Genomic DNA, 22,594 nt, shown 5'->3' with positions numbered 1-22,594 from the left:
ACAGTTAAGGTGGTGAAGAGCCCTAATTCTCGGCTGACATTTCAGATTTGAATATGAAAACATAATGTAAAACGGTGATTAAAACCCAATTAGAGTGCGTGCAGTAGAAAAGTCAATTAGCGCTTCAGAGGCTGAGAATGGGCAGCTGCCAAGGTGAGGACAGAGGAAGAAGACAAAGACGACGAGATTAAGCGAGAGGGGAGGTAGGAAAGGAGTAGGAGAAGAATAGAAGAGTCCGAAACGAAGCCATGAAAGGATGTCCAACACAAGACTCATGATGATGCAATTTGAAGTAGAAAACGGATTTGTGTCCCTCCTGTCACCAACCACACATACATCGTGCCCACTTTGCATTATGTTGTGTTCAAGGGTTTTAGCCAATGGAGGGACAAGTTGAGCCCCATTTAGAAAAAGCCACCAAATAAACAAAGCCTATGCAAATGACTCCATTACACAGTCCCAGAGCTTCCCTCCCAGTTGACCTCCGTCTGATTGATCCAGAATAATTTATTTACTCCTGTAATGACCATTGAATATGAAGGAGAGATCGAGAGATAGTGAGCGCGAGAGAGAGAGAGCACGGCCATGGTGTCCCTGTCTGGTTTTGATCACCGGCCCTCAGCCCACAGGGAGCGGTGTTCGCCGTGTTGAAATACAGTGGTGGTGACACGCTGTCGCTGGAGCCGCGGCTCCGTGGGAGAGCAGCCAGAGGCATATGCAGGCACAAATCAACCGCCACACACGCCTCCCTCCCTTTTCATGACAAAACCAGCCTTGGTCCTGGTGGACTCGGCAAAAAAAAAAAACTCCAAAATGAATTAACGAAGAAGCAGTGGAGTGCTCTGCGCTTCAAATCACTGAGAATGGCTGGAAATTTGCGATACATATAACACGTAACACTCTTGCACTGAGGTGCCTGGGAGTAATGAGGAGGCTGGAAACCGAGGGGATCTTTTTAGAGGGGTGCCAACCAAGGTCTGAGATGGTTTTCTTTGAGTACATTTGTTATTGAAGTCTGATGATAGGGATACAGTCGACAGCCCAAGTCTGGTCTTAACACTTAAGGGTTCCTCATTACTCGTGATGATATCGATGATATCAACCAGGGGTTGCGTGTGGATACAAAGATACACACAATTGCAACGCACCAAGTCTTGCAGTCACGCACTCACTTGTGTCCCAGTGAAAACAACTACAGGGTGAAGTGTTTACATTGATTATTTTACCCTAAGATCTGCCGGGTGAAAAAAGGAAGAAGATCTGGAAATTCATAAAAAGAAAAACATTTCAATTCGATATAAATTGGGGTCATTGACCGTGCATGTGCCAGATGTTCAGCAATGTCAGCTCTACTCTGTCCAACAAGGCAAGCAGGCATTGCCCATATGTGTGTGTGTGTGTGTGTGTCCTTATCAAAGTAATTTCATAAGGAATTCAAACTCTAATGGTTTGACAAAAACAGTTCCATGTAAGTTGTCCTCGATCTACATTTGCATGTGACTTATTCTTTCTTGTGTTTGTGGGTGTGTTCCTTCAGTCTCCATGTATCTTTTTTTAGATTGCAGTGTGGGTGTGTATGCAATTGAGTGCATTGACATGCAAATTCGTTATTCTTTCCTCTTTATGGCTTTCATGTCCTTTCATGCATGTGTATCACTCCCAAACAGCCTCAAAAAGGTACCAGGCTGACTGTAACTAGAACAGCTGGTAGTTGACCAAGTCCCACTTTCACTAGCTTGAAAGAGTCATCCAAGGATTCACGTTGTTTACATTACACCACAGGAAAAATGCCTCAGCTTCATTGTCATGGTTTGGGCATTAGTCAAGGAAAGAGCAGACCTAGCAGCTTACTGTAGGCCTCAGCTGAATGTGATCTGTGGCTTAACTGGATTCTAAACAGGGGGCGGATGGATCGGGAGGACAGTGTGCACATGTTTTTATTCAGGGCACATTTCATTATCCATAATAGCAATAATCATACACCCTTGGCGTGCAGAGGTGAGAGCCTGAAGCCTTTGGTGAGATGATTCAGCAAGGAGACAATATTCTCAATAAGAAATTTCATGCAAATCCTGTAGTGACCATCCATAAAAATGTTAGATTTTAGGTAGGAAGTAAACTCCTGGTTTGGGAGATTAGACATACCTTACAGCATTATGATTCAAAAAGGGAGAAGCGCAGAACACCAACACAAAAAGAGGAAAAGGCCACTCACTTTTGGGCCAGGTTTGATTTGCCAATTTCAGTTATATCAAATCTGAATGCAGAGACATGTGTTGTCTGTGTAGGCTATAATTTTTTCTAAACACCCAAGGGAGATGATAAACCATATTTGAGAATCTGGATTCAGTGATTCAGGGACTAGTTTTTTTTGCTCTACACACAGTTAAGTCAACTTTCTTTTCAGTTGGTGGTGATTTTTTGAGACACAGGTGTGTAGAGTCTTGCACTGGCAGTTAGACGAGTGCTATTGATTTTTTGCCTCTTTGCCCATTCTTGTCCAATCCATTTTCGCTGTTTATAGGCACTGCAAAAACTCAGAAAGGACTATCAGCAACGCGAGGTATACAGAGTTCTTTCCAGTGTTGTGTTTTCCTGAGAACCAGTTTGTTCTCTCATGGCATGCGCATCAGCCAGGTAATGGCACCTGTTTCTACCTGCTGTGTCCTGTTCTCTGCCGGCCACTCCTCCCTCCAGCGTACTATATTCTTGCGCACATGAACACACAATTATCAGCTGTCCAATCAAGCAAAGCTTTTTTTCATGGCATACTGAAGCATAATTACTGGGCACCAAGGCGTATACTGTCAGGTAAGGAATACATGTTGGCAATTGCTTCAACACTTGTTGGGTTTTCCCCTTATTGCAAACAGTAACACAGATACAATTCCTTGGGGTTGTGTTTTGGAATTTGACTTTAGTGTAATGAATATGATTCATATAAGTCCTCAGAATTGCATAAAGAGCAATGTCCCTCAAAGTTGAGACTTGCCTTATCTTGTAGAAAGTGACCCCAACCGTCGACTGTCTCGGATTAAAACTCTTGACAACTTGATACAGGGGTAAAAAAACAATCCCTTGCTCCTCAGACCCCATATGCTTAAGGAGACCAGGAGCCAAAACCTGAACAACACCTCCACAAGAGTGTGCTTGACAGGGCAATCAGAGTGTAATGGAATTGAAGTTCTCCACTTTCAGCCACAGAGTGCAGAATCACCATGGAAACCCAGATGGTGGTTTGGCAGTTTTGAGCGTTTTCAATTTGAAACACTTTTTGTTAGTAGGACCTTAGCTTTATGGAGCATCTGAAAGCGATTTCTTTCCAGCTCATGAAAAACCCCACTTAGATACCTTGCTTTTTCTCTTGTCTGCCCATCTTCCTTTACACCTTTTGTACGTACGGTAATCATGACATGCACATGGTGTGGGCGCGCTTTAGTTGTGGATGATGAAGGGTGGGAGATTGTAGGTAATGACAGGTCCATGGTCAGTGAAACTTCCTAGAGCTTACAGCAAAGCCTTTTGCTTACATTGCCATTTCAAATACCTACAGGAGGCAAGTGAATTGAATAAATAACGGACAAAATGCCAGAAACAAAAACGCAAAAAGCTGGAGACAAGCATATTGAAGCAATGCAGGAGGAGGTGGCACAGAGACATGTGAAGACTGTGAATAGGGATGAGATTGGCTCACTGATGCCGTGTGCTTTCCAATCACAGTCATATTGAAAAATCTTGGGTGAGTGAAGATAAGATGGATGGGAAAGAAGGGTAGAAAAGAGATGGGAATAAATAATAAAAGTGGATGAGAGAGATAAAACAGCCTGGAGAGAAGGTGATTGAAAATAACCACCAACAAGGTGAACAAACTTTATAGACTGAAAGAAAACAGTGTTGTATTTTATAGTAAGTACGTACGTACGTGCGTGTGAGTGTGTGGTGTTGGTTACTCCATTTTAACACTGAACCCCTCTATGGGCTGATCAAAGTAATATTCTTATCCGTCTACCTCTTCTTCATCCATCTGCTCTTTTTGGCTAGCAGCTGAACCCATCTAAACCCATCTGAAGGGTGTGTGTTAAGGGGGTCAGAGTGGTGATTGGGGAGGGGTTTCTGAGAGACCAACCTTCCTTTAATGGTTTAGATCTTATTCCTCTACTGACAAAACAAATAGGAGCAAGTATAGTACTATGATCATTTCACATATGAATTCTTCAGCAGGGTGGCCATCATCTCAATAACCAAGCTGCATTAAACACAAGCAGAGAAAATTTGCATTCCAGTAAACAGATTGCAATTACCCATTAGAAAGCATTCATGGGCAATTAATAAAGCAATCCCCTTAATGCTGCACCTAGGGAATGTATTTACATCAATTACACGAATTGGAGTCAATAAGATAAAAATATGCTTTAACATTTATTTTTTTTTAAGTAGTAAACAACCCCTCACTGATGGAAAACAAAAATGTACCGGACAAAATCACCATACTCTAAGCAAGAGAACTTGAGAATGAGCAAAATAGTTCCTTTGCTATGGAATCACCCATACTGAATAGGGTAGCGACATTTTGTATACTAATGTAGCCTTAGTTAGACAAAATCCTACTTATTGTGAACCTTTACAGAAGGAGAAGCTACTGTATAGTTGTCTAAGCAGCACATTTTTATAGTATGGCAGGATAGGAGGCTACTGGATCTGAGTCACCCTTGCCACACATACCGTCACTTTCATGATGGGGAAGAAAAAAAAACGTAATCCAGCGCCCCAGGAGTCCACTTAAGCTAATTACTAGGTTGCCCGAGCATGCTGCATTCGTTAAACAAACAAGAAGGCAAGTGTAAGCTGGGTGTGAAGGCTCCTTTATCGAAATCTTTGTTTTTATTGTAATCAAGGGTTTAAATGAACATGCCCTTAACTATCGAAGCAAAAAAGACACTTGATTACGCCATAGGAAATCTGACAGAGACAAATAACTTGGATGATTTCTACTTAAACAATTACAATTGTCTTTAATGAAAGCGGGTTGCTTTCACTTGGAATAATGCTTTTGTGTAAAAAGTATGTTTAAAGTAGCAAAGTTACACAAGGATGAATATTTGTAAAGTCATTAGATTGAGTGTCCCCATTACACTTTCATGTGTTATTAACTTGAAAGATTGTGTCACTGGAATACTAAACTTAACTTCAAAAATAGGTGAAGACAGCTGATTTCAACTTGGCCGGCAATAGTCTGTCCCAATCAAGCAAATTGCTGTCCCAAAAACATTTTTAACAGAATTACTAATAGTAATTCTTCGCTAGACACTAACCTGGATTGAAAAACATTCATTATTAATGCTCTCTAGGGTCAAAGTGTTGTCCTTCTTCCTTATACTCAAGTGATTAGATACTATTCAGTTCAGGAACACAAAATGAAGATAAAAGTTTAAAGCTGCTATCTTTTTGTCCTGTCTCAAAGTAGTCTCTCCCTTGAGACTCTGCAGCATTACCTTTGGGATTGTGCAGGTGAAAGCTAAGGTGACCCCTTTCTGAGCATCTGAACAAGTTGGCTAGCTGTGAGCCTCGCTACCCCCCCCCCCCTCCCCACACACACACACGCACACACCCACCCACAAACACACACCTTCTCAAACCCCATCTCCCTGTGACTTTGAAGACCAGCCAGTGAAGAGCTTTGAAAAGCCTTCTGCGATCTGCCCACCATGACCAGGCACAGGATTAACAAACCCCTGAAGGATACAGTTGGATGATGGAGGGGGTGGGGGGCGGGGGGTGGAGGGCAGCCTTTTTTGAAGGGGTAGCGTTTGCGCAAGCATTTCCCCTCTGGCCACAGCTGGAAGAATTAACAAGCTACTAAGGAAGCAGAGAACAGTCTCAAGTCTCTTTTTTTGGCTTCCCCAGCAACCAATTTGTGGGGAAGAACTGAAGGAGGCCGCTAATTCTGCCTGTGACCTCCTCTTGCCTCAACTTTCAGCCTTTGTTGTGCAGCTCATAGGGAATACTATTTTTCAGTCCCTCTTAACTTTGAGGTTCCAAAATCCATCCCAGAAGACGCCATCTTTGTGTCTGAGAGAATGAGGGTCTTGGATGACATACAGTATCATTAACAACATGTTAAATGTGGAGGAAACAATCCGAAGTTAGGTACTCGCCATGGTACAAAGTCAATAAATCTCATAGTTCAAGACCCAATCACTGATACATGCAAGTTTGATGACAAGGGCGTAAGTTCAGTTGACTTAAAAAAGCTTCTCACCATTCACCCCCGATATCTCCTCCCCACAATTGTACGTCTGTCACCTCAAATCTCAACTCCACACCATCTCACATCGGGCTCTGTTCATCGTACTTCCTTTCCTATTCTAAAACCACTCCAGATGGCACAGTGTCAGGCTGTTGGTCGCAGTCACTCTTTGCTTCAGTTGCTCAATTTCAGGCACAGGGTATAAAAGAAATGGAGGAAGGTTTGGGCCACGTTTCTTAGAGTTTACGTAGGCCAAATGGCAGGTTAATTAGGAATGCAGACAGAGAAAACATGCTCTTTTTGGTGACAGAGGGGGAAAGTTCTCCAAGGATGTACTCATTTAGTCAAGTGGATGGCTTAGGAGGTTGTGAATAGACAATGTAGCACAGAAATGTTCAACATTCGAGTAGCAAACCGTAAGCAAGACGGACACCTATGCAGGATACATGCCTTTGCCTTGCTAAGACATTCATGAAAATGTTCTTGTTGTTACAAGGTCATAGCAGGTGGGCACTTGGCCAACCATCTGGTACAGCCCACCCATTTGATGATCTGGGCTGGTACCACTGCAGCTTGGCCTAGTTCTCCCTTGCTTTTGTTTATGTCAGTTGGTCACTGTAGACACACATGTTGACTTTTAAATTGTCATCATGTTGCACATGATAACAATTTCCTTACAGCACATTTAAAGCCTACATACTTCTTGTTAACTAACCCCTTAAAATGATTTAAATATTAATGAAAAAATATGTGCAATCACTGAAATTAAAACTGTCTTAATTACATTTCCAGCACTATCCATTAATCAAGTTGTCATACTATTCATCCAACTAGCAGACCATTCTTCTCCCTCATTAAACCAATACAATTCATACATATTAGGAATTCCAAGGCTGTACAAAACTGTTTAGAGTGCATTCATGTCTTGAGATGACTTCCAATCAAGCTCCAACATTAATTTCATAACAACCCTGATACAATGCGCTTTTACCTTTTGCTCCAATCAATCAAAACCCCAAGATCTTGTGATGAGGCACTGTCGGATGCTTAGTTGTAGCTGATGAGTATGGTGGCCCAGAGTGATATCCCAGTGTCCATCTGAAGGGAAGCAAAAATAAATACATATTTATTTATATATTTACACTAAAATAATCTCATAATAACATCATGTCTATAGCAAAGGTTATAGACATGTCATGAGATTATTTTAGTGTGAATCAAAGACATTCTCAGAACAGTCCCAGTCAGGTTTTTAACCATACATTACAGAACTTCACACCTCAGAGTTTGAGTACCATGTCAATCACATCTTTCCATCAGCATCATGCATCAATTAGTATGTTACAGAAAAGTGTGGCCATCTGCTGAATGAAGTTCCTCAGCACTGACAGTCTTGTTGATTAGGTGAGCCAACACAATATGTTTATTATTTATTCACTAACTCTGCATACTAATAAAATCAGTTGATTCTTCGTGCTGTGCTGCTTTGTCAGCTGTCAACACATTAGTATAGCAGACAAGCTATTTTACCAAGCAGAAATATTGTTATTTTTACAGGTTTCATGAAGAGAGATACTCATTTCAGTAGCTGTGCAGTGGTGGTGTGCACCTATTTCAAATTAATGCTCCAACCATTCTATCAATACTTAGGCAAGCCATGGTATTATACATGTAATCTACAGTATGTATTTAATATGCAAATAACCCAAATATTATAATTTAAGATAATGTTGTCTACATAATCCATACTATATCAGAATTTATAATCAACTCGTACTTATAAGCAACCCACAAAATAGTTCAAATAAGATGTAACATGTAGGGAATAAATCATAGACTTAAAGCTGCCAAAATCTCAAGGCATCTCAGAACACAATCTGTTCTGAAAATCTGCTCAATGTGATTTAGTTCTTGCCAGTTCACCACTTAGTGCAGAGTGGTTTGAGAAATCTAACTTTTTCGGACTCTGTACCCTTCAACAGGACATGGTGCAGCTAAATAAATGAAGGTGTGGTGGTTTGATAAGCAATGCTACTCTTTTTGAAAAAGCTGACACCTACCTAAATGAAGCTTGATTTGGAAAATAAGATAAGGTTGAGAATAATCTGCTGCTTGAAAATCTCAAACCATAGGATGTAACTTTGCTTGCAATGTATCCCGCTTATATTGTGAGTTACAGTATGAGGAGTTAATCAAGCCTCAACCCTGTACCAACACACTGGATCCACGGGTGGACACCTCAGAGACAAGCAGTATGTCACCACACAAAGAAACAAATCATTAAAAAAATTACGGTTTATAGGTACCACTGCCACAATAATTTTCAGGAATGAACCCCAAAACACCAGTTGGAAACACCACAAGAACTCAGTTTGAGTCAGTCTTGAAACATCAATCGCAACCATAAGACCTAATGTTATGGAACGCGTTAACCTGATAATTGTTCTGTGAAATTCCTTCAGTCATGAAATTCTTGACTCTCCCTTTCAACGTTTGTGTGTACTTGAAGTTGGATTGAATTAGGTTAACTATAAATTGTCTGCAATTGTTTTTTGGGTAAAGCAGCAGCCCATAGATTAGCAAACTGATCAGATGGCAGCCACATGCTGCTGGTAAGTCTCCTAAACCTTAAATGAACCATCTAGCTTATTTATCTCCCATGGTCTCAAATGCAATACTTATAGCCCATATAGCCCTATCTGGGGGAATTTGGAAATGTGTTGGACCCTGGCCAACGTGATATAGTTATCTTCTTTTTTTGTGGGGTGGTGGGAGGGTGCTGGAAATAATATTAACAAATGTTGGTACTCAATCAACCAGCGTACCACAATAGATGAACTTCACTCGGGGTTACACAGAAATGTACTTTTTTTAAATGCATTAAAAGGTTCCAGACTTCAAATTGCTTTATAATTTGAGAGTGAGTGTTGTAGTTCAAGTAATGAAGAAAGTAAGACAAGGGATGCACAGTTCAATCAACACTGAAGATCAATAAGCCACCTGTTAAAAGTTGTCTGAATGACTTAATTTTGGCTCCATCTACCAACAACTGGTCAATGCAATATCGACAAATCAAAGTAATTTTGCACTGAATACAGGTAAACCATTGGTCTAGTTCAATTAGGCTCTGACCATATCGCATGTGCGAATCAATTTAAAAGTGTCTCTAAAGGGGTCTCTATATCAATACGTTTTTCACTGAAGATATGATCACAGTAGAACAAGGAACAACTTAGAGAGACACATTATGAAACATACTGCACACTTCAGGGAAACGTTATCAAAGGAGGGTCTGGTACTAGCCGTGCCAGCTTAATCTGTTCTGACTGTGTATAGTTTATCCTGTAGAACTGAGAGGAACTATTCCACCCCCAGAGCTAAATCAGTTCTGTTCAGTCTGGGCTGCAACTCAAGTCTTGAGGAAACATAAACGCCCATTGCTTACCACAGGAAACTGAGAAAATGAAAAAAATTGGCTTCTAAACCATGTTAGAAGATGTTTATTTATGACTTGTTTTAGCAAGTCTGAAAGGAGCATTCTATAATCTCATCAGAAGTGTTCACACATAACTATTGGAAGGACAAAGACATCTTGCACCTGATACTTTGTGCTTCTACTACCGTCTTTGGGATACAGATCATTAACAGTGAAATAGGAAAGAATGTCTTCAGGGAACCAGAGTTCATCAGCCAAGAGTACAAAAAACGATAAACATAACAAGCAGGAATGATCTGGCCAAGCAGTCCAGCAAGGCATAAACAAGAATCATGGTTTCAAACCAGAGACATAACTTGAAATCACAGCACAAAACAACAGTTATCAGCCAAAACATATTTTCGCTTACTGCACTATTAAACTAGGCTTGACCCAAGGAATTCCATTGTACCAAATTTTTTTCTAATCGGGTATACGATTCAAAAGTTTCGTCCAACTTTGACCCATTGGTGGCTCGAGAGTGCTTGAGCCGCAGACTTGAACTTTGGTGAAAAGAATCAGGAGACTGTTCCCAAACAGTGTACCAAATATAAAAACATTCATACATTCATTCAGCCCGCCATAGAAGATGAGTAGTAAGAAAAAAGGTAGAAACTCAATTTGTGCCTTTGCAGTTCCGTGTTTGGCCCCCATAAAGAAGAACCACACATCCCTAGGAAACAGAGAGTAACTGAGAACAGGGAGGAAGACATTGAGGAAAGGGATGGTGGGTGAACTCCATGCCCCCTCTCAGTCTCTTCTGTGCTGGCAGCAAATTGATTAATCATGGAGCCTAAGGCGGAAAGACTTAGCCGCTCATCATCCAGGATCATACCCCAGGATGAAGGATCAGGTCCGTCCAGGGCTCTGCATTACGAACTTGTAGAGATCATCCACAGCTTTGAAGCACCATGTCACAATGGGTGGTGCACCACCGACTGTGCTCCAAACTTATGGGTTGACCATATGGTTCTCCAAAATGGTATTATCCATTTGAAGTCATCATTAAAAAATAAAAAACATGGTGGTATTGTCTTGAAAGCATACTATACCTAATACTAAACAGCAAGAGTATTTCTGATTCAATGCCATTGCTAAATGCTCATTATGATCTGCAGTATATCTAGCAAACCTTTTTAGCAAAATTGAGCATTTACTATGTAAACAAATCAAAGTCACTGTTTTAATATGGCAATGGGTATATATAACATTATATATGAACATATATGAAATATAACATTTCAATTTGTATCTGTCCTAGTTCACCCTTTGAATAGTCACTTTTGTAAAACATAGCACTGTAAGATCAACTTTTTGCTTACAAAGTGTATCTGTGGCGGGAGGCATATATTGTTATACAAAAGAACTGCAAGAGACAGGCCAAGTCGTACTGTAGCCTACTCCATGTCAACAGTTTAAACAACAGACACACTGATGTGGTCTAGGAAAGTACAGAATTATGGAATTCAACTATGTACTGAAGTGCAGAGAGCAACCAACTGTGAACTTGGTGTAGGCTAAATGTTGGCTCTGTTGATTCTGTTCTTCCGTGTAGCTGTCTAACATGTGGAAAAGTGTAGTATTTCAATGAAAGTGAAAACACACACACACACACAGATGAGTAGGGCATGTTGTGAGTACTCCTCTCTCACCATTTATTCTAACCACATTTTGTTCTCAACATGGGGCAGGGGCAAGCGACTCGACCCCTGTGAACCCCTCCCCCTAACTGTGTCCCCAGTCTCCAGGCACCCAAAAACAAAATCAATCAGTATGCAGGTCATGCCACCTCCCCCCTTAGCTCCTCACTTTTGACCTTCCTGGGGCCCTCAGAGCATGACAGGGATTTGTCTTTGGGGCCGCTGTCTGGTGTGTGTCAGACGTTAACAAAGTCCTCATGTCAGAGGAAAGAGCAGCAGATAACCCTGTCCACTGCCAACACAATCAATCCTGCTGAGGAATTCAAGGTGGTCTGACCCACGTCCAACCCTCCAGCTGAAACCACGGCTCCAAGTTTGGCCGAGGGCTTTCCCTACGACTCCCTTTCACCCAATTGAAGGCCTGAATGACTGTCCAGGATGTGCTCGTGTTTCAAGAGTGGCACTGGTGGGTAAACCTAACTCAAACACACATTTCTTCGCTCTGCCCAATATCAAGTTTAAAAAAAAAATCCTTTTATTGGACAACTGAACAACCCTGGCTGTGGAATTGGGACACCAGGGGGTTGGCATTAACATAGCATAATTACACTGGGGAAAGATCTAGTTAGCACAATACAATATCCTGGACACAATGAGAGACATGGCACATAATTCGTCCTCCCATCCACTGACAGTCAGTCTATGATATTGGAGATTTATTCCAGAATTCAGAGAGTTAGTTTAACTGATGATTGTACATTCAGTATGATAATAGCCAGGGTCTTGCACACAGTGAATCTGATTAGCAGCTCTGGGATAACTCTCCACTACCGTCCCTCTGTTGGGCATTATCATGCTAATCTCTAAGAAAAAAATACATTTGACTGAATGGCACATGTAATAGAAGTCAGGGACCTCCAAAGCCAAGTGAGGGAAAATACCTCCTGCACTGCCATGGCAAGGGCCTTGACAGATGGACATAGCTATTATGCTACTGCTTAATTAAAAGAACATTTAATTAAAAGGGTCTTTAGGTGAAAAGCTGCATCAATGTTTTCACTGACCTGAGTTTTTCCTCCAGTACATATTCAATTTTCACACCAAAAAGAGGTCCAGCTGATGAGGCAAAAAGCTAATACGACACACCACAGAAGAGGGTACTGAACGCCTCTTTGTAGGGGACTGGGTTAGTTACATGAAATATTCCTTCCATTAAACAGTCAATGGACACATGAACTCCAAGATTGGGACCTTCTTAAATTTAACCAATTTAACCTCCTGCACCCCGTAGTCCAATATCTTCTTTCCATTTACTTTACGACTACATAATTTTGGAAAATATTTGCGGTACATTGTTGGGGGGTTGGAGAGTATTGAGCAGGATAGCAATTTCCTCTGGGGTGTCTAATTGAGTCCTCTCAGATTAGGTGATGAGGATGTGATGGAGGTGTGTCTGTTAAGTCTCCTCACCGTAAGATGACGTATTTAAGTAATATCAGGCTCTGCAGATTTAGCCTTGTTTACCTTGAGATGTTTTTCATACCGTCAGTCAGCAGCAATTGCTCCTTAGGGAGAGACTGTCAAGGCAGAGAGAGAATGTGCAAAAGCAATAAAAGAGGATCAAATGAAGTCGCTTGGGATGCACTGGACCAGAGAAAGAATGTGTGTGGTATGTGTACAAGTACTGAAGTTGGTGTGCAAAAGACTGACCATGGGTGTGTACAAATGTTTGACACAGAAATTCTGTCCTCCCATATAGATAAAATAACAAGTCAATATCTTGACAGATCCCAACACACATGCACATACAGTAAATCTGGGTTGATGAGTCACTGCGTACATGGTAAATTCTGACCCACCCGTGGAATGGAAAGAGTGCTCCACAGAGGAGACGGGGGCAATTTTACCAAACCTGGCGTGGTGCCCAGAGTAGATTTAGTGTTATGAACACCCCCCCACCCACACACACACACACACACACACACAACCCCCTGGCCCTATTCCGCAACAGACTCGTTTTAAAAATAGATCTTATTAGGAGAAAGGGTTAGGAGTTCTTAGAAACTTAAGGAAATGACCAGGCTAAGAGTTCATTTAGGAACTAATCTTAAAGCCACCAAAAAAAGCAAATATCTGATATCACAACATCGCTCAAAGATCAGAATCAGAATCAGAATGGGATTTATTCGCCATGAAAGTTTGCACAGACAAGGAATTTGCTTTGGCAGGAAGGTGCATACAATAAACATATACCTAAAATTTAAATATATGACTATCTATACTAAGGGTACATAAACTAGCAGTACTAAGTGGGATTAGAATAGAATTAAATATACAATAAAATAAAATATAAGTTGCCGTAAATTACAATATAAAAATACAAAAATACAAATATTACAAAAAATACAAATGTACAAGATACCATTTTGTAATGCAGTGCAAAAAGCAGTGTGTTTTAAGCAAGAAGTCATTAGAGTCAGTGTGGTACCTTGGCCTTGTTGAAGAGGCCAACAGCGGAAGGGAAGAAACTGTTTTTGTGGCGTGAGGTATTGGTCCTGATGGACCGCAGCCTTCTGCCGGAGGGGAGTGACTGAAACAGGGAGTGTCCAGGGTGGGAGGAGTCGGCCACAATCTTCCTCGCTCGCCTCAGGGTCCTCGAGGTGTGCAGGTCCTCGAGGGTAGGCAGATTGCAGCCAATCACCTTCTCAGCAGTGCGGATGATACGCTGCAGTCTGCTCTTGTCCTTGGCAGTGGCAGCAGCGTACCAGACGGTGATGGAGGAGGTGAGGATGGACTCAATGATGGCTGAGTAGAAGTGCACCATCATTGTCTTTGGCAGGTTGAACTTCTTCAGCTGCCGAAGGAAGTACATCCTCTGTTGTGCTTTCTTGATGAGGGAGCTGATGTTCAGTTCCCACTTGAGGTCCTGGGAGAGGATAGTGCCCAGGAAGCGGAAGGACTCCACAGTGTTGACTGGGGAGTCACACAGGGTGATGGGGGTGAGTGGGGCTGTGTTCCTCCTGAAGTCCACAACCATCTCCACTGTCTTAAGAGCATTGAGCTCTAAGTTGTTCTGGCTGCACCAGGTCACCAGGTTGGCCGCTTCCCACCTATAATCAGACTCGTCTCCACCAGAGATGAGCCCAATAAGGGTGGTGGCACATGAGACAGCTGGTCAGCGCAGTGCTTGAGGGTGGCTGGAGAGACAGAGTCCGGCCCAGCTGCTTTGCGGGGATTCTGCCTCTTGAAAAGTCTGTTAACTTCACCCTCCTGAATGGAGAGAGTCGTCACTGTAGAGGGGGGGAGGTGGGAGGCCTCCTGGGTGGGAAGGGGTAGTTCAGGACTGTCCAATTGTCTTTCAAATCTGCAGTAGAACTCATTCAGGTCGTTGGCCAGGCGGGAGTCGTTAGTGGAGTGGGGGGCTCTGGGCTTGTAGTTGGTAATCTGCCTGAGCCCTCTCCAGACAGAAGCAGAGTCGTTTGCAGAGAATTGGTGTTTTAGTCTCTCTGAGTACAGTCGTTTAGCCTCCCTCACCGCCTTGCTAAACCTGTTCTTCGACTCCTTGAAACTGTCTTTGTCCCCGCTCCTAAACGCGGCCTCTTTCTCTGACCTCAACCTTCTGAGTTTAGCTGTAAACCAGGGTTTGTCGTTGTTGTAGCTTACCCTGGTGCGTGTTGGTATACAGCAGTCCTCACAGAAGCTGATGTATGATGTCACAGCCTCTGTGAGCTCATCCAGACTATTGGTAGCAGTCGTGAACATGTCCCAGTCAGTGCAGTCCAAGCACGCCAGCAGATCCTCCATAGCTTCACTGGTCCACTGTTTTGATGTCCTCACAGCAGGCTTACAGCGCTTTAGCTTCTGCCTGTATGCAGGAATCAGGTGGACCATGGCGTGGTCAGAGTGACCCAGTGCTGCTCGGGGGACCGCATGGTATGCTTTGCTGATTGTAGAGTAGCAGTGATCCAAGGTGTTTCCTTCTCTGGTAGGGCATTTGATGAATTGTCTATATTTTGGGAGTTCTTGAGTGAGATTGCCTTTGTTAAAGTCGCCTAGCACAATAACCAAGGAATCCGGATTTTCATGCTCCACACTCAGTATCTGGCTGGCGAGCACACGTTGAGCCTCGTTGACGCTAGCCTGCGGAGGCATGTAGACGCCGACCAGAATGAATGATGCAAACTCTCGTGGCGAGTAAAAAGATCTACAGTTAATAAAAAATGATTCCAGATCAGGAGAACAGTGCTGCAGAATCACTGTCACATCTTCACACCAGCCACTGTTAATGTAAAAACAAATACCACCGCCTTTCGTTTTGCCAGAGAGCACAGGGTCACGATCCGCTCTCAGCAGTTTCAAACCTGCTAGCTGTAGCGCAGAGTCTGGGATCAGTTCACTCAGCCATGTCACCGTAAAGCACAAAACGGAAGATGAATGAAAGTCTCTGTTTTTCCACACCAGTAGCTGAAGTTCATCCAGTTTGTTGCTCAGTGAACGCAAGTTGGAGAGAAATATCCCCGGTAACGCTGTGCGTGCCCCACGCCGACGGAGTCGCACCAGAGCACCGGCTCGTTTGCCTCTCCTACGGCGCTTCGCTGCTAGGACAAAGCCGAGGGCGGCTTTGACTATAATTCCCACTAATTCTGCCGCTGGAAGCAGAAAAGTGGGAAATAAATCCACAGGAGTTGTAGTCCTGATGTTTAGAAGTACTTCTCTAGTTAGAGAACCCTGGAAATCTTGTCAGAACACTGAATTAACAGACAAAACAACATTAAGTGTAAAAAAAAAAAAAAGACACATTCACACAAAAGCAAAAAATACACACACATACTGGGAAATCAGATGTTCAGTAACATGACTTTAGCAGATTATCAGAGGAATACAAATTGATACTGTAATGTGCTATAGGTTTTGGCAAAGGTCAAACAAGACTTCTATTCTTTGAATAGTTAGGGTTATGAACAAGCTAATAAAAAAAACATGTGGGCAGTATGCATTCCTACATGGCACACTAAACAAGTGTGGGACTAGCCCAATTCCCCCCCCCCCCCAAAAAAAGTGGCATGATACTGCACCATTCTCTAAAAGGGATGGGTTTAATCAAAACACTTTGTGTAAATGAGTGCCACCCACCTTTTGAGTATATGCAGAGCTTGATTGGCTATGATGAGGCATCTGTGACTTAAGGCAGGCAGAAAATGTTATCATGGGTTTTTAATTTCCTGCTTCATTTCACGTTTTGGGATCATAAAAATACTCATTTCCCAAATGTTCAATAAGCTACGATGAGACATGATCATAACTCTGAATGGGTTTGACAGGTACTAAACCCCTGTGCAGCAATATGTGCCAAATTAGACAATAGTACCATCACATATTTACAGTGCCTTGAAAAAGTATTCACACCCTTTAAGAACCGCTTTGAAACCCTATTCATCTCATTCAACATTTCATCCTAATCTCATCATGAATTCTATATACTTTTTTCTGTGTCTTCGCACATTACCAAATATCAATTCAATAAATATTTTGCTCGATATTTCTAACTCTTTCACCAAATCTCTCTTACTCTGTGCACACTTTGCTGATCTTTCCTACATGGTCGGGAAATGTGAGTTAATTTCCAAGAACAACACCCCATGTGCTCGCACACTTGAGATTCTGGATCATGTTCAGTGCAACGGTTTTCTGGGTTGTTCACATTGCCAACAAAAGTATTTTGATTTAAAAAAAACAAACATACAGGGACTTACTAACACATTCATTTCTCGCAACCAACATGCATGCACAAAACATCTAGTGACTGAAATAAGACTATTATTGCAACACTGCTAAGACACATGTATTCTTGAACAACATTGAATGCTTTATGATGCAGCTTAGCCCAAAGAAAACACTCTGCTAGCCGGGGCCAGAAAAGTTGTGGACAGGATTGTGTAGTTTTAGAGACGGCTTGCTGCACTTTCTGCATGAGCGGTTAATCGATGAGTTGTAAGGGCTGCCCTCATTATGAAGTGATTAAGAGATCATCTGGAACACAAACCACTGCACCTTTAGTCTCTGCTAGCACTGCAGAAATCAATACTGCCTATGGCCAACTGCAATTCACCAGGAAGCTTGTTTTGTTAGCTCAGGCTTTTCCTCAAATTCCATATGATGAGGAGCATGGGGGAAACCATTCTGCTGCAAAATGGTTTATTTCCTACACTAAACAACCCATGGAGAGGAGTTTTGAATGCCCACTGCTATGCATGGTTATAATAATCTTGAAGGATGATGTATTTGCTCCTTTGGTCATTTGTTGCCATTGTAGTTTTGAGGGATTGTGGTTGAAAATGTACTGCTTAGCATTTAGAAAAATGGCAACTAGACATATGGTCTGGCAATCCTTGCTGTCATTGACTATTAATTAAGCACAATGCACAAATATAGATATAAAGCCTTATTTCTTTCAGAGCACACACACACTCACAGCAAATTTAGCAGAATCTTTGAGAAAGTTAAAATATATAATATATAAATAAACATTGTCTTGAATTACTCAGTAGCATAGAACTTAAAATAAACTGACAATCCTAAATCACATGATGATACTAGCAACCTTCCCACTGTAGTAAGGAAACTTAAGTAAGTTATAACATAAACATGTAAAAGTATAGCCCTAAATAAAACTCAGGAGACCTTTACCAAGCTAAATGCATACATTATACTTGATTTGCTGACATGGCAGAGTGTAGATTATATTTCCCCTCTAAATGCTGGATCATTTCCTCTCTGTAACTTCATGGACCATAAACAAGTCAGCTATACCCAACATTCTTGTCCACAGCATCAGTGGATTGGCAGAATGTCCAGAGCCAATGTTTGACAAGGGGTTAATGTTTCTGAAAAGCGTTTGACAAAACCTCAGGAAGACAGTCAGTCTGGAAAGAAGAGACTAGGTTTGTCACTTGTCCAGCTTGTGGTCTGCCACCATTATGAAGTTTTTCTTCCCTCTTTCCTAAACTCTTCGACTGAACTCCAGCATTTTAACTCCCAAATATGATTGTACTGTTTATCCTGTCCTATGCTTACTACATTAGAGTGACAGGAGGGCAGCCACTGCATGTGTTCGTTTGAAGTAATCAGCAGTAATTACCAGACTATCACAGACTTCATTCACATTTCTAAAGAGAGTGAATAGGAAAGATATGTTTTGATATATAATATGACTAATTTCCCATTGAGGATCAATGAAAGTACTGTATCTACTACTTCAATCAACAAAACATTCATCTTTAACTTAATCTTAATGTTTCTGGCATTATTACCTATAGTAAAACCTAATTCACTCTTGATATAGTTACTATTGATGTTACACCCCTGAAAAACCTCAAGAGCAATCAAAACACTGTGGTGACTGGTAAACTTCTTAAATGTTACTAGCAACCTGCAACCAGCTCCACAGGTATAGCCAGCACAATGACTGAGGGCCCCTCTTCAGTTGCCATGCATGATCTATGAGGCGTAAAGTCATGCTACCCCTACTTCATCCATTTGCAATGCTTGGTGCAACATGTTCATGTGAATTCTTACCACTGGTCATCCAAGGGGAGAGGGTCAGCCAAAAGGTCCAAGGCCTGGTGGTCTCAGCAGATAGCTGGGACAGGCCTGTCAAGAGTGAGCCCTTGGTTATGGATGATGGGAAGGCTCTTGGGCTGACAGGTAATAATTCACTCCCCAGGGGTCTGGGACCCTTCACTGGACACAAGGAGGCAGGCACGGAGAGGGATGGCCTTGCCTCCCCTCCCTTCCTCTACACCTCACCTCTGTCCAAGCTAAAGACATGGGGTTTCCACTGGCTGCCCAGTAACCATGGAAAACAAACTACCATCAATATGAAATATGAGTTGCCAGTCCAGTGATTCTCTCAGGTACAGGGACAAACAAAATCCCATATGCTGGGGATGAGGAGCTAAGATTAACTGTTGCTTCCTCAAGCACAACGCATTGCCAGGCCATTCTTTAGACTTCAGCGGCCCTTGAGAGCCGGAGGTAGTGCTTAGTCAGCTCAGACAAATTGTTACTTTCAAGGCTCCACAACAATGGGTCTTAAAGGATTCAGTAAAAAGTTATATTGTGCTTAAAATAGGAGAGAAGCAATGTACTTCATTTGTATGGGCCTCTTTTTTTAAGCAAACATACAAAATACTATGGTATTAAGGTCTACAACACTGGTCGTAAAAATATTTGGGACGATTTTTAAGTGGTAGTGAAAATTAACAAATGTGAGAGTTGGTAGTTGAAATGGCCCTTTTGTACATCCTTAAGCCATGGTACCGGGCTCCTAGGACAGAGCTTATTTCAACCCTCATTACCCTACAGACCATTAGGGTAGACATAGCCATCTGCACTGGGATGGCACCTCTACCAGACCCCACTTCAGATAAGAGAAAAACTACAGGACCAATGGAAATTGGAAATCAAATTAAACCCTGGGCTGAATGCACCATTAGCCATACTAACCGAGTGGCAGCTCTTTCAGGGCAGAAATGAAAGTCGAGTGGTTGGCTTTCAATTTTTGGAGACGAGGAAAAACAAACTGTCTCGTGATACTTTTCTCTCCCACACTCGCTTACTGCCATCATGCACCAATCCACTCAAATGACAGTAACTATTTGTATTGAGCTGGGTACTACCAGGTGTGTGCTTATGTGTGAGACAGCATAGGAAGGGCAACGCAAATGCAGATGTTAAAGGACCTTGTACAAGAGGGTTGGGCGATTGCACAAACATCATGTACAATTTCACCCCATGTTCTATGGGTCCTCTTTTGGCCAACTTACTATCTAGCACAATGCATCTCTTGAACGTGTGGCACCCATGACAAGCGTACAAATCTCAGCAGATTGTACATGATGTGGTGTACAAGTTAATCTGCCGAAACACTAAATATTCCTTTGATTCTATATATGAGGGAAAAAGTGCCATATTCTATGAAAGTCCTTGGGTATTGTGGATGACCAAACAGCCCACTAATTGACCTGTGCATACAGTAGCCTACATAATATGCAGCTCTATGCAGAAGAAGACTAATACCATAGATTAATAAACCTGGGGATAAATATTCATCCAATTAAATGTGAGTGACTGATGGTGATTCATGCATTTTTGTAAAATATCTAGTGTAATTATACGGTAGGTTTACATGTAATAAATCGCGACGACTGTCTGACGAACATTTATTATGGAAAATTCTAGAAAAGCCACAACCATTGCTAAGTTTGCACTGTGAATAAACTCAGTGTGGAATTCAAATAATTCATATTTAGAATGTGGCTTGCAAGTCAACAAGTTGAATACCAGCTGGGCCAGCATAGGTGAAACAAATAAGGTGAGTCCAATCAGGGACTCAAAAGAGATCAGGAAGAGTGAAGCCAATGACGAAATGGACAAAAAGAAAAACTGTCCAAAAGGGTTCTTTGACCAAAATAACTAGGAAATATTTAGTTTGTTTGTATAATTTTTTCATTTACACACGATTTTAGAACATAACCTAACCATTTAGGCGACAAGACGGACTGTATTTCACGCTGTCTAAGCCGCCCATCCACAGCATTTTTGGTTCTGTTACGTACTTTGTTTGGTTGAAGAAAATGTCCAGTAGCATATTGAACTAAAAGTAGCCTATTCACGTAGGTTTCCGCACAATTCCCCGAAAGAACAACCTGTTTTTCTTCTGTTAATGGACAGCTATACTTTGTGCAGTATAACACATTTATTCAGTTGGACTGACACCTACGGATAGGGTTGAAGTGAGGCATGCCAAACAGTGAAAATATCCCCAGACAGAGCATATTAATATAATATAATATAACTTGTAGCCTATACACAAATGCTGTGTAGATAAAAGGCACAGTCAATCTTAACCTGGTCAATATTAATGCACAATTTGTCACAACCCCCAAAATTCATAGCCAGATTCAACGTAGTCTTGGTAAGTGGTAACAACTATGAAGACTCGGTATACCGAGTAGCCTACTAACATGTAGAGTTATGTCAGAAGCATACGGTAAATGTACAATTGTTTGGACTGGCAGAAAATGACTCGATATGCTTGTCACCTTGAAAAACGGATGCTATCAAGTGTTCATTGCCTTTACAGCCTACATTTGAGAAACCACAAAAGGACATCTTTAATAAATGAGAAAGTGCAGCTGCAGCAACATCAGCAGGACTGAGACGGAAAAGTGTCACAAGAAGTATGAGTAGACTTCTTACCGTTTTCTCACGTTCAACGTGTTCGTAGTTCGGGAGAGCGAAGCCTTGTATTATGCAAACATAAAGTCGCAGTACAGTTGCGTTGAGTAGATATGTTATTTTTCCGAAAAGGTTATATTCCCAGCGCGCGAAAGCAGCAAAAGAGCGCCTCTTACTATGACTGAGTCACCCAGAAGCGCTCGAGCTGTATCACAACATACTTCACCAGCAAAATAGCAGCCTCCGCAAAGACACGCCCTTGTACTGTATTGGCAGGCAGTTAGTCCAATAGCAGAGTAAGGAATGGTAGGCTACTAGACTATGTTTGGTACGTTTCTGTTCAAGCAATTGTGTTTCACTCCGCCTACCACATCTTACTTTTGTGAAGTTGACATTTTTGCAGGGCTACAGTACAACTGGAACGCTGTAACCTGATCCAGACCAGCATCCACCAATGAGACTTCAGAGAGGGTATTTAAACCCCCCTAAACGTGACTTTCTCAAGTTTACTTTTCCTAAAAACCGAATCCATATTGAAATGTGTTCAGAATTTCCCAAGGCACACATTGTCAGAAACACATATTTGTAAGGACGCCATAGGCCTACTAAGTAAATAAGATTAATCGAGTTGTATCTTAATTATCCGTACTGTATGTAGGCAATGTTAAATGTGCCCCAGCAGTACCAGGTATGCATTTAAAACAGTTTTCACAACAATATGTTGGCGAAATGACGTTTGTGGATACTGTATGAATGGTAGAAGATGCACACTGTAGACTGTAAAGGATGTGAGAGAACAGGGCTTCTGTTTTCCAAATAGAGATTGTAATGTGATGCACTTGCTAGGTGGACCAGGTGGTAATTGTCTGTTATTTGACAGTGCTTCACTGACACTTTGATAATAATCAAATACATATGTAGGTCTTTTCTGATACAGCAGATTAAGTAGGTTACCCTGATGTCACTGTATTTTCTCATAAATCCCATTGTAAA

The 22,594-nt window shown here is 41.8% G+C and overlaps 1 protein-coding gene across 3 annotated transcripts in view; it reads right to left on the bottom strand.

Moving 5' to 3' along the window:
- The window catches only part of sema6e (sema domain, transmembrane domain (TM), and cytoplasmic domain, (semaphorin) 6E), an 82,899-nt gene extending 61,087 nt beyond the window's left edge, over nucleotides 1-21,812 (bottom strand). For 2 of the 3 annotated variants that reach the window (XM_062465494.1, XM_062465496.1), the window contains exons 1-2: nucleotides 21,623-21,811; nucleotides 7,239-7,345 (exon numbers count right to left, since the gene is read on the bottom strand). The gene's annotated coding sequence lies outside the window, so the exon portion shown is untranslated. Of the gene's footprint in view, nucleotides 1-7,238; nucleotides 7,346-21,622 lie in introns of all 3 variants that reach the window. The other variant, XM_062465495.1, reaches the window with a different exon arrangement.
- Nucleotides 21,813-22,594: the final 782 nt, after the last annotated feature.

The sequence above is a fragment of the Osmerus eperlanus genome, chromosome 7 (genome assembly GCF_963692335.1).
Source record: "Osmerus eperlanus chromosome 7, fOsmEpe2.1, whole genome shotgun sequence".
NCBI lineage: Eukaryota > Metazoa > Chordata > Actinopteri > Osmeriformes > Osmeridae > Osmerus > Osmerus eperlanus.
The sequence above is the reverse complement of the archived record's forward strand: the minus strand, read 5'-3'. Positions and strand labels throughout refer to the sequence as shown.